Here is a 12,266-nt window from a genome sequence, read left to right on the forward strand (position 1 = left end):
TTCCCCTCTTTCTCTAAAGGGTTATGTAATTTGAAAATGCTAAAGTAGACCTTTAAAAAACACTGGCATCTCTCTCCATGTTATTTTTAAACACTTTTTCATTCATTAAGCACAATTAAGCTATCAAGTCCTCTGTTTTAACTATGCAGAACACAGTCCCCACAGCCAGAAGCAGTGCATTGGAAACATCATGAACAATTCTGAACTTGCACAAAATATAATTGGCCAATTTGGAGACATTGTTTTGCACAGTATGATGTGTCTCATACATTTTTCATATAGAGGCAATACATCATGAGACACACAATAAGCATATGGAAATCCATGCATTCTCAGGAGGCTTGGAAGAGCAGTCGGGGGCAGGGGGATGGGAAACCGAAAACGGAGCTGAGCTGTGTGAGGAGATTTGTGAGCTCTGAAACTTGACATGCTTGGAAAAAACTATTCTAGGCAGGCTTTCTAAGGCACTTACGATTCTAATTATATCTGGCGCACTCCATTTTTTCCTTGCAATAATTTCTTGACTGGTTTTAATTAAGTGCCTTTAATGTCTAATAGGAAGGTGGAGGTAGAAGGAGAGTGAGAATTTGCTTACCAGACAAGTTTTGCCTTGCCCTTGCTAATCTTATGCCCCATTCAACCTGAAGCTTTGCTAATATTTTATATTATTGCCTACATTTCTACTAATTGATGCCTTTTTATTCTCTACTCTCGCTAATTCTACAAATTAATGTTCTGCTTAAATGTTGTCAAGTTCAATCAATATCCTCTTTTGAATAGTATTAGGATAAATGGATAATAGTCTTTGTTGATTGACATGTAGTAGCATTAAAAATTACAGATGCAGCTTGAAAGTATCCTTGTAGAGAATACTAAGGAACCACTGCAATGTTTGGGGAGGAAAGCTTCCAGTGGACGAGCAGCTCATATTTGTGTGGCTAGACGGGGTCTACATGAACATAGAAGGAGCACAGTGCTCCATTTACTTCTGAACAAGCTGAGTCAGCACTTGCTGACCACAGTGGTTGGTACAGAGCACATTTGTAGCAACTTCAGGATACCTTCAAAATTTAAAGCAGCACATACCAACAGCATTTAATTTGTACAATTCAGTTCCATTTAAAAAAAAGGAAGAAAACCTCTGCTCAAATGCCCACATGTTAAAGACTTAGTCCATAACTTGATGTCACTGGAAGGTGGGAGGACCTTTAAGAGGTGGGGCACAATGTGAGGTCTTTGGTCATTGGGGACTTGCCCTTGAAAGAGATTGTGGAACCTTGGTCTCTTCCTCTTTCTCTTTTTTACTTTTTAATCAGAAGCTAAACGGTTTTGTTCTACCATGGACTCCTTTCCAGAGACCCCAAGGCGACCTGGCAACCAACAATGCACTGAAATCTGAAACCCTGAGTCAAAAGAAATCTAAGTTGATTATCTCAAGTATTTTGTGACAGTAATGGAAAACTTCCTAACACTATCCTTTTTATTTATTATCCGTTTTAACTTACTATCTATTATTCAATCTATATAGTGTGCACAATTACTGAATGTTGAAATGAGTAAGATAAACCTTCCCGGATAAACCCTTCTAATAGGGTTGAGAAAACGTGTCTAAAAAACCATCCAAGGCATCCATCCTTCTTCTTTTTTTGAATGAAACATTTATTAGTTGACTAATAAATGTATCAGGAACTATGCTAGAGAATGAGGCTATAAAGATGAGGAGTACACAATGGAGTATTACTTAGCCTTAAAGAAGAATAAAATTATGGAATTTGCTGATAAGTAGATGAAGCTGAAGAATATCATGCTAAGTGAAATAGGTCAATCTCAAAAAAACAAAGGATGAATGTTTTCTCTGATATGGGGATGCTAATTAACAATAAGTGGGGAGGGTTAGGGAAGAATAGAGGTACTTTGGACTAGGCAGAGGAGAGTGAAGGGGTAAGGGGGTAAGAAGAACAGTGGAATGAATAGGGCGTTATTACCCTATGTGCATATATGACTACATGACCAGTGTGATTCTACGTCATGTACAAGCAGAAGAATCTGAAGTTATACATTTATGTATGATGTGTCAAACTGCATTCTACTGTCATGTATAACCAATTAGAAGAACAACAAAAAAGACTTAGCCCTTTCCAGGTTAGTGTTATGATGTTCAGCTCTTAATAGGTTAGTGCTATGATCTTCCCCTCCTACCAGGATAGTGCTATGATGAATATTCACATAGATTAATACTAATTCTGTCTTGAAGAGTGCTATGATTTGCATGTGTTCCCCAAATTTTATGTGGTACAAGAGTCAGTAAACTATGCCTAGGTATCAAATTTAGTCCATTCCTGTTTATGGAAATAAAATTTTGTTGGAACATACCACAAAAAGAAAAGAAAAGAGTACACAGTATTTGTTCTCAAAGGATTTGGTATCTAGGACCAAGGCACAGACATGTAAATCAACAGTGGTAGCAACAGAGGAACTGCTATTATATGTTATATGCAAGAATTTCACAAAACCCTGAGAAAGAAGTACCAAGTTCTGTGTGGAACAGTCAGGACTGGCTTCCTGGGAGGACAGACTTGGTGCTGAGTCTCTAGTGCCAGTTACTTTTTATTGTCTTGGGTTAAGTTTATGTAAGTAAATAAATAATTCCCTTTCTTTTTTGCCTGCAAGTTTGAGTTATATTTCCATCACAGTAAAAAGGAATCTGTAGAAGGCAGAGCCAGCAGACCCTTGTATACATCATAGCAAAAGTGTATGGAGAGATAATAAAGGGCCATAGGAGGATATTCCTTTTGTCTTTTAACCAGAATCACACTCAAATTATCTTCTTCTATATTCACTGTTGCCACCCCCCTCTTTCTTTTTGTGATACTGGGGATTGAACCCTGGGAAGGTCTACCACTAAGCTACATCCCCACCCTTTTTATTTTTACTTTTGAGATAAGGTCTCATTAAATTGCCAAGGTAGTCCTTGAACTTGCGATCCTCCTCTCTCAGCTCCCCAAGTCACTGGTGTGTGCCTCCAGACCTGGCCACAGTTTCTTTATTTATATCTTTGAATTGATTTCCACCATCTTATTTTGCATCTTCTATTCACTACATTCTTTTTCTCATTTTTCTGATTTTTACAGGATTAATTGCATTTCTTGGCCATTTTCTATTTTCCCTTTACTTATTTAGAAATTAAACATCTTAGTTTTTAACTTTGTGTTCATTTTGTATTTACCATTACTTTTTTTTTAACACAATGGGTTAAGAAAAAACAACAACAACAATAATTAATCAATATCTCTATCCTACCTTTGACCAACACTAATATTACAATGTGTTATGGTTTAGATATGAAGTGTCCCCTACAAGCTCACATGTGAGACCATGCAAGAAGGTTTGGAGGAGAAATGATTGGATTATAGCTTTAACCTAATCAGCAAATTAATTCCTTGTGGGATTAACTGAGTGGTAACTGGAGGCAGGTGGGTTGTGGCTGGAGGAAGTGGTTCATTGGGGGCGTGGGTATGGGTACATATTTGTATCTGGCAAGTGGAGTTCTCTCTCTGCCTCCTGATCATCATGTGAGCCGCTTCCCTCCACTACACTCTTCTTCCATGATTTTCATCCTCACCTGGAGCCCTTGGGGAATGGAGCTGGCTGTAGATGGACTGAGACCTCTGAAATTATAAGCCCTTAAATAACTTTTCCTCCTCTACAATTGTTCTAGTCAGATCTTTTAGTCACAGTGGTGAAAAAGCTGGCTAAAACAATGCTATAATTTCATTCACTACTTTCTTTCATGTGCAAAATCATTGTTCAGCTTTGCTTTTATTTCCCTTCTCTTTACTCATTATTGCTGTTAATATATTTGCAAGCTATACTGGCGTACATTTACTGCATGTTTATAAATTTTATTGCTTGGCTATTTTTCTTTAATCTATTATTTTATTTTGCATTTTTTTTTCATTTTGAAGTGTGGGTGTCCTTTAGCTGTTATTTCAGCTTTTTGGTATAGTAAATTCTCTGAGTCTTTGGGAAAATCTTTACTTTGACCTCAGTTTCAAAGAATAGTTCATTTTGCACAGGATTCTAGGAGGATTCTAGGAGGACATGTGTATTGGATATTAACTTTGTGCCCCTGGTCTCATTCTCCACCTTCTGTAGCCTATTCACCACCCACAGAGCTGATCTTTGTAGAGGGAGTCGACAATCTCTTTGGCTTCTGTTCGGGTAAAGCAATGGAGGACTCTGAGAGAAATAGGCTGGAGCGAGGGAACTGAGGATGGGGCGTTTGTGTCTTCTACTGCTCTCTGATGGACTGCTTCAGGTTGGCCGCTTCCCTGGACCAAAAGCCAACACTGCCCTTAGGTGGGCCCTCTCATCAGCTTTCTACAGATTCCAGTGTTGCCCCTTCCTCTTGTTTCTTTAGGCTCAGGGGTCCTACTGTCTCCCGCTGTTCTTCACTCTGGGGTTCCCCACCGTTCCTGCTGTTCTCTACATCCTCCCCCACCTTGCTAGACACAGCACCTTTTTTGAACTGGCCCCACTTGTCAAGCATGATTGTGCCAACTTTTTCCTGCGCATTCTAATAATTGTTTTTCCTTCAGCATGCTAAAAACCTTGGTCCATTATCTTCTGGCTTCCTTTATTATTGGTAAGAAGCAGGCTAGCAATAGAACCATGGTTTCTTTTTAAGTTAGCTGTCTTTCCTCCGGTTATTATTAAGGTTTGTTTTTAACATGTGTCATTGAGTTTTGTAGACTCTCTGTCATGTCTATAGGTGGAAGATTAGTTTTTAAATATGCCACTTGATATGGCTCTTAATTATGAAGATTCATACCTTTTGCTTCATGACAATCTCTTTTACTTCTAAATCTTAAATTTCAGAATTTATAGCTTTAGTCAACTCTGGAAGTTTCTTAATTATTATTCCTTCAAAGATGATCTCTCTTTCATTCTGCTTATTCTTTACTCTTGTAATTTCTATCATGTAGGACTTTCTCATTTTATTCTCCAGATATAACTTTATTTTTTTAACTTTGAGTTTTTTAATTACTACAAAAATTATTGCAATACCTAGCCATCTCATATACCCTACACACTGTTGGCTTTAATTTTATTTAATTTTGCTTATTTACTTATTTTTTACATCTCTTTCTTGGTTCTTTTTGGTTATCCATTATGACATTATTATAAAAACATGGAATATATCTTATTCAATCCCTAGTACCTCTCCTTCCCCTTCTCTTTCCATACCCCTGCATCCTTCCTTCTAGCGATTTTTCTGCCATTTACCCATAGTTTTTTTTTTTTTAATTTATTTCTTGTGAATGTACATGATGGTGAGATTCACTGTGGCATATTCATATATGAACATAGCAAAGTTATGTCAGATTCATTCCACTGTCTTTCTTTTTCCCATTTGCCTTCCCTTCCCTTCCTTCTCCTTTGTCTACTCCACTGAACTTCTATTATTTTTAAATTTATTTATTTATTTATTTATTTTTTCGATTTTTCAACACCATTTTATTGAAGAAACTGTCTTTTCCCATTGTACCCACACATTTCAGAAAAAATTACAATAGTTAATTACAAAGTGTTACTTATAATTGTATTTAGAATTACAAGAATTAATTGTGATTACCACTGTAATAGTATGTCATTTATAGAAAGATCTGTTTACTTAAGGTGTGATAAATCATACATGTACCTAGGGTAATGTTCGTTTCATTCTATTATCTTTCCTTCCCCCACTCCCTTCCCACCCCTCATTTCCATCTACACAACATCATTCTTCCATTACAGTCCCCTGCTCCCGTTATATATCATCAACCACTTATTAGAGAAATCATTCGGCCTTTGGTTTTTTGGGATTGACTTATTTCACTTAGCATGAAGTTTTCACATCCATCCATTTATCAGTAAATGTTATAAAGTCATTCTTTATTGCTGAGTAGTACTCCATTTTGTGTGTGTGTGTGTGTGTGTGTGTACACCACATTTTCTTTATCTATTATCCATATATATATATATATATATTTATTACTTTAAACTTTCTATTTTCTGTCTCTTCATTTTTGTGTCTCTTTTATGCATATTTTTTCAGAGCTGTATTTTAATTCACTAAATATTTCTCCAGCCATATTTAACATGCTGTTTCTATAGTTCACTGAGTTTTTAACTGTAATGACCAAATCTTTTATCTTGATGTTTTACTTGCTTTTTCAAGTTGCCTTTTATTTGCATACATTTTTCCTGTCTTCACTTCCCTGGCAGTTTTAAAGACAATTTAATTTTATACTCACCTCCAGATTGTTTCATGCCATGTTCTTGTACAGCTAATCTTTTTGCACACCACCTCCTTCATGAGCTTTCCTTCATCAGAAAGTATTATTTCTCAGGATGTCACAGACATGCCGAGTTCATCACTGTTGTTCCTCACCTCACACATCAAAGGACTGGTGGTGAATCAAGAGACAATGATGGACAATAAGGGCCAAGTAAGTTAAGGGTTTTAAAAATGGAATGATCCGTATTGCTGACTGTGTTAGTCAGTTTTTCACCACTGTGACCAAAATACCTGCGAAGAACAACTTAGGGGAGGACAATTTTTGAGGGGCTCACAGCTTCAGATTTTCAGTCCATGGATGACCAACTGCATTGCTCTGAGTCTGAAGTGAAGGAAAACATGATCTGATCATTTCACTCCTGAACATTCTTGCATAGCCACATGAGCTTTTGGGGCACATCTTATATCCAAGCCATAACAGTGCTGTATCAATAAGGAAAGGAAGTCAGAACATGATCATTGTCATGAGGGGAGATGAGTAGACCCAGGAATTTAAAGAGAAAGGAAAGTTAGTCAGTGACCATGTACCACAAACTGCCCCTGGATCAAGGAAAACTGATGAGATCTGAAGGCTGTTCCAGATGAAAGATGATGTCAGGCCAGTACCGACCTCAGGGGAATAAAAGGCAGCTAGTTCCAGGGGCCTCCCGCTGAGTCAAAGGGGGTTTCATCAGAAGCTCCCTGCTGGTTACAAGCAGGAGAGCTCAGTTTTCTTCCCGAGCCTCAAAGCCAGTTGTGATGTAGTGAGGTGCTCCTAATAATGCCTTTGGGACCCTCATCAGCAGGTGATGGCATCCACAAGGAGCAGGACAAGTCAAGAGCACCTCCACAGAAGGGCCTTGCCACTAGCTTTGTCAGGCTAGGGTGTGGCTGAGGTTGTCTTAGCACCCAGCCAGGAGGGATGAGCCCACACCCCACAAATCAAGACTGACGTCCACTAGAAATGCTGATTTTGTAATTGGGACCTTTAAATCTTATCCTCTGACCTTAGGCTCCTGCTATTGGTGGAGCTGCTTTGGGGCAGTGAGGTTAAAAATCAACTGCCCCCTAGAAGCCTCCCTCCCCCTCCGTGGCTGGTATATTTGGGGGACCTGTGCGATCCTTCAGTGCCACGCCTGGTTCTCCTTCCCCTTTCTTCTTGGACTCCTTCTTTTTCAACTATTCGTTGGTGGGGACTTTGCCATTCTCCACTCAGCAAAAGACAATTTCCTCTGTGTTGCAACTCTATATTTGGCGAGAGGATAGGAGGCTTGGCACGACCAGAGCTGGCTACTAAAAGCAGGCACAGTAAAACCCCACAATGATTTGCCTCTTTTTCAGCTTGGCACATCATGTTAAAAGCTGGAATAGAGAAACGTTTGTAATAAACTGCAGTTGGGAGGAGGGTGACGGTGCCTCTGGAAAAGTCCTGCGTCCCTCCCCTCCACCCCTTCCACAGCACAGTCATGAGCCTCACTTTGTTTCTCATATTTTAAATTCAGCCTGTACTGAACTTGCCACAGAAATAGATCTGCACCGACACTCCCACTCTCAAGCTGCCGGTGCTGCAGCCGCAGGTTTTGACATTGCTTGAGCCAACCCAGAGTCTCGAAAGTGGAAGCAGAATTAAAGAGGTAGCTACGTGAATCAACCCACTTCCTGGGTCGAAAAGCTGGATCGTTTGTTATTTCCATCTCTGACACTCCTATAAATCTTTAACATCAACGCGATGATTGTCACATAATGATTGCCTGCATGCAGGAGGTCTTGCTAAAAAAAGGCAACTGTTCTAGGGCACAGGCATATTTTTTTGCCTTAGAGAAGGTACAGTGGAATTGCCTTCCTTGGACAGGGGCAACTGTGAATGCTTGGACCCTGGAAGTCAAAGCCAGTTGTGCTGTAAGTGATGGATGGAGCTACTGGGTCAGAGTCAGCCATTAGAGTGGGAGGTCATCAGGGAGGAGCCTTGGAGAGGTACCAGGAGGTGCTGGCAGGTGAGTAGGAGGGATCATCAAAGGTGGCGGTCTGGAAAGTCAGACCAAGGTATCAGGGAAATTAGGCAAAAAGGCCTTACTTTGGGTGGGAAAACCAGAGGGCTCTTAGACACTTGGAAGTCAGTAGGTTGAGGGAGGAGAAAGGAACCCAGTTATTCCTCCCTAGAGACGAATAATAATAGCTAGGTTTCCTTGGATAATTGTTGGGAACCATACACTAGGCTACCAATATTCCCTGCATCTATCACAGCTTTTACCATGGTGCAGCTCTTCTGCTTGCTCTCTCTCTCTCTCTCTCTCTCTCTCTCTCTCTCTCGTCACTAGACTGTGGGTTCCTTGAAGGAAGGAGCATGATCTTGGTCACCATCCGTAGGGAGCTTAGCAGGGAACCTGCACATAGAAAGTGCTTGGTAGACAGATGCTGGTGGAGGGAATGACCTCACATCTTCAACAGCTCTGTGAGGTATTATCATCATTATCATTCCCATGTTCTTTGGCGAAACTTATGAGGACAAAAGGTTTATTTTGGTTCACAGTTTTATAGATTCCAGTCTCTGATCAGGCAGAAGCTTTTAGGCTTCTGGTGGAGATGCCAAATGGCAACAACAGGGGGCACACGGAGGAGTAAAAGAGCGGCCTCGTGTCTGGGAAACGGAGGAAGAGGAAGGAGTGGGTGTCCCACGATCCCCTTTGAGGGTGTGCCCCCAGCGATCTCGACACCTCTCGTGATGACCTACCTCTCAGAGTTTCCACCAGCTCCAACTCCAATAGTGCCATGAGCGGGGGACCAAACCTTCAACACGTGGACCTTTGGGGATACATCCAGGGCTCGACACCGTCCGTGTTGTACATACTCAGGTCTCATCAGTTGCATTTTGAGTCTCAGGGTTCGTGAGGGCCACAATCCAAAGGCATACTAATTTTTTTGTTTGTTTGTTTGTTTGTTTTTTCTGAAAATCCCCTTTGGGTATCAGGGAGTTGTGGTTGTGGCAGTTTATCTAGAATGTTTTGGCCTATCTGAGACACATAGCCTGATTTGTCTACATGGCTTATCTGATAAACATGGACTGCCCAGTCTGCTGTTCTTAGACTGTTAGTATGTTAGTAGCTAATAAGCTCTAGATTCATTATTCTTGGGATGGGTATATAATTTACTATCTAAACTACTTTAATGCATAACAGGAGATTCCGTTAGTAATGCCACTAGGTCAGTGAAATCTGCACTGTTCCGAGCAAGCTGGTACCTATGGACACCTTAATTTGGGTATTTGTGTTAATAACAAATACCCTCTAGAATCCCCTGCATACTGTAATCTTCATGCCACTCTTCAGACACAGTAACAATCTTACCCAAAAAACTGGAGTGTGACCACACTGCTTTTGCTCAAGAGTGTTTATCAGGAGAGATTCTCTGAACTGTTCTCCACAAATCTGAATCTTATATTTTGTTACATTTCTATCCCTCTTGTTCAATTGGAATCTCTTAGAAAGTAAGGGCCTGTGTCATTTACCTTTGTATTCCCAATACCTGGCACAATTCCCAGCACTTAAAAACTATACTCATACCACTCACAATAGGCTGTGGTATGCTGCAGTAACAAGCTACTTTCAAATTTTGGCAGTTTGTGAGACAAAAGGTTACTTTATTGCTCATCCCATATGTCTACTATTGGTCAGTTTGGGATTTGCTTCACATCCTATTTAATCTGGAACCCAAACTAATGGAGAGGTTTTCCTGTGAAGTTTTGCAAATCTCGTGGTAGAGGGGAAAAGGGACAATACTGAGCCACAGATGGGCTTCAAAGCTCCTCTCAGAGGAGAGAGTTACTTCCACTTGCATTCCATTGCCAAAGCAAATCACACGGCCAAGTCTGCCTCCTGTGAGGAAAGGAAATATCATTCTCCCACAGGGAAGAAGAGAAAATGATATTGAACAAGAGCACAAAATTGACTACAGTGCCCAGTTCGTGTGAATGAAATTAAACTTACATTAGGATTCCACTCTACACCTCAGGCTTTTCTGCCATGGAAGTGAGGTGGGGTAAGGTGAGATGGGTGTGGGTGGGGCAAGAGCACACTCTTGGGCCCAGCATTCGAGGAACCAGCATGTAGCTCACCTTGCTGTTTTCAGTTGAGACACATTTTACCTGGGAGAGAGGAGAAAAGCTTCAAGGCTGGTCTTCTCCTTCCTTCTCTGTAGGGATTAGCCTCCTTTCCCAGGGTCCTGACAGAGCAGAATTTAAGCATCTTAGCAGGGGCAATGAGCAGTAACTCCGATTACAAGCCATAGGTAGCTCTGAGAATACTAAATGGATTCATGACATTCACTGACACCTGTCAAATTCCAGGGTACCAGGCGCATGGAACTTGGGAGCATCAAGGCTTAAAAATAGCAAGGAGTCTTCAAGCAGCTTTCACTTTAGAGGAAGAGAAAGCATGAGCATTTAATTCCGGATGAGGAGGAACCGGTCAAGTCCTCATTGCTTGGAATTCTTGTAGTACAGGTGACCTGAGGCTTGACTTCAAGTCCTGCCCAGATACAACGGCAGCAGTGGAATGCCAGCGCTTCTTAAAGAGAACCCCTCCTTCCCCAGGAAGCCTTTCCCAACTCAGACAGAGTAGGTCTGAATTCCTAGCAGACCCTGGCTCACTCCTCATTCCTTTTCCCATGCCATACCCTTTGAATATAATTATGAAGATATTTTATTAAACTTTCTACCTAACATTTAGGTATCTCATAGCCCTTGTGATCTAAATCCTTGAAATACAATCATAGTTGGTCCTCCATATCCATAAACTCTGCCTCCATCGATTCAACTAACCAAGGGTGGAAAATATTGGAAAAAATTTTGTATCTGTTCTGAGCATATACAGACTTTTTCTTCTTTCCTTAAATAACACAGATAACAACTATTTACATAGCACTTCCATTTTGTTAGATAGTACAAGTAATCTAGAAATGACTTAAAGTATATGGAGAGATATGTGTAGGTTATATGAAGATATTATGCCATTTTATATAAAGGACTGGAGCATCTGGGATTTTGGAATCTGAGGGGGTCTCTGGAATCAATCTCCTGTGGGTACTGAGGGATGATTGTATACAAATACAGTTGGATTTTACTTGGTGATCCTGTATCAGAATACAGAAGGAAATCTAGTCACAGTTCAGGCAAGACTGTTTCTATTTAGGCGAGACCTGTGGAATTGTATTTCAGGGATTTAGATCATAATGGCCATAAGATAATAAAATATTAGTCAGATAATTCAATCAAATCAGATAAGATAGGATTGAACAGGGAGTCCTTTAAGAGCCATTTAAAGCAGACCACAGGTATTCTCAGCAGTGACAGCCCATGTCCCAGGCTATCCCCAAACTGGAACATCATTTACCTCTACCAACTATGAATCACTTCATGATTTTGGAAAATTTGAAACTTTCCTAAGGTCTTCAGCTACTTTTCTAAAAATCATCAAGATTGGACTATACTTCCAAACATGCTTCTCAGTAGGTTCTAGAGCTCTGGTCCATTAACATTTGGATTCCATGTTTACATCTCAGAACTTGTATTTTACCCATGAAAAATGGAGCTTCAGAGAGATGTTAGCAATTTGCATGTTAGGTTGATTGAAACACCCTACAACTCTAAAAGGCTGAGCCTAGATATGAACTAGAATCCCTCAGGCACAGTTGAAGACAAGAATGATGCGGTGCATTTTCCTGAGTTCTGCGTTTGTGAAGATATCTCTTTTTAGATCTCTCAGTTTATAAGTGTCATGTTAAATGAGGTAACTCTGCTGAGCATGTTCTGCCTGTTTCACAATAGTGCTGGTGCTTTAAAAGTCAGATTTCTGAGTCATGTGGAGTTATTCATACAAACAAATGCTGAACCTGGCAAATAGCATAGTGGGGACAAACACAGTGACATCACATCTCTCTTCTATAAGAGGCA

The sequence above is a fragment of the Sciurus carolinensis genome, chromosome 4 (assembly GCF_902686445.1).
Source record: "Sciurus carolinensis chromosome 4, mSciCar1.2, whole genome shotgun sequence".
NCBI classification, from domain to species: Eukaryota; Metazoa; Chordata; class Mammalia; order Rodentia; family Sciuridae; genus Sciurus; species Sciurus carolinensis.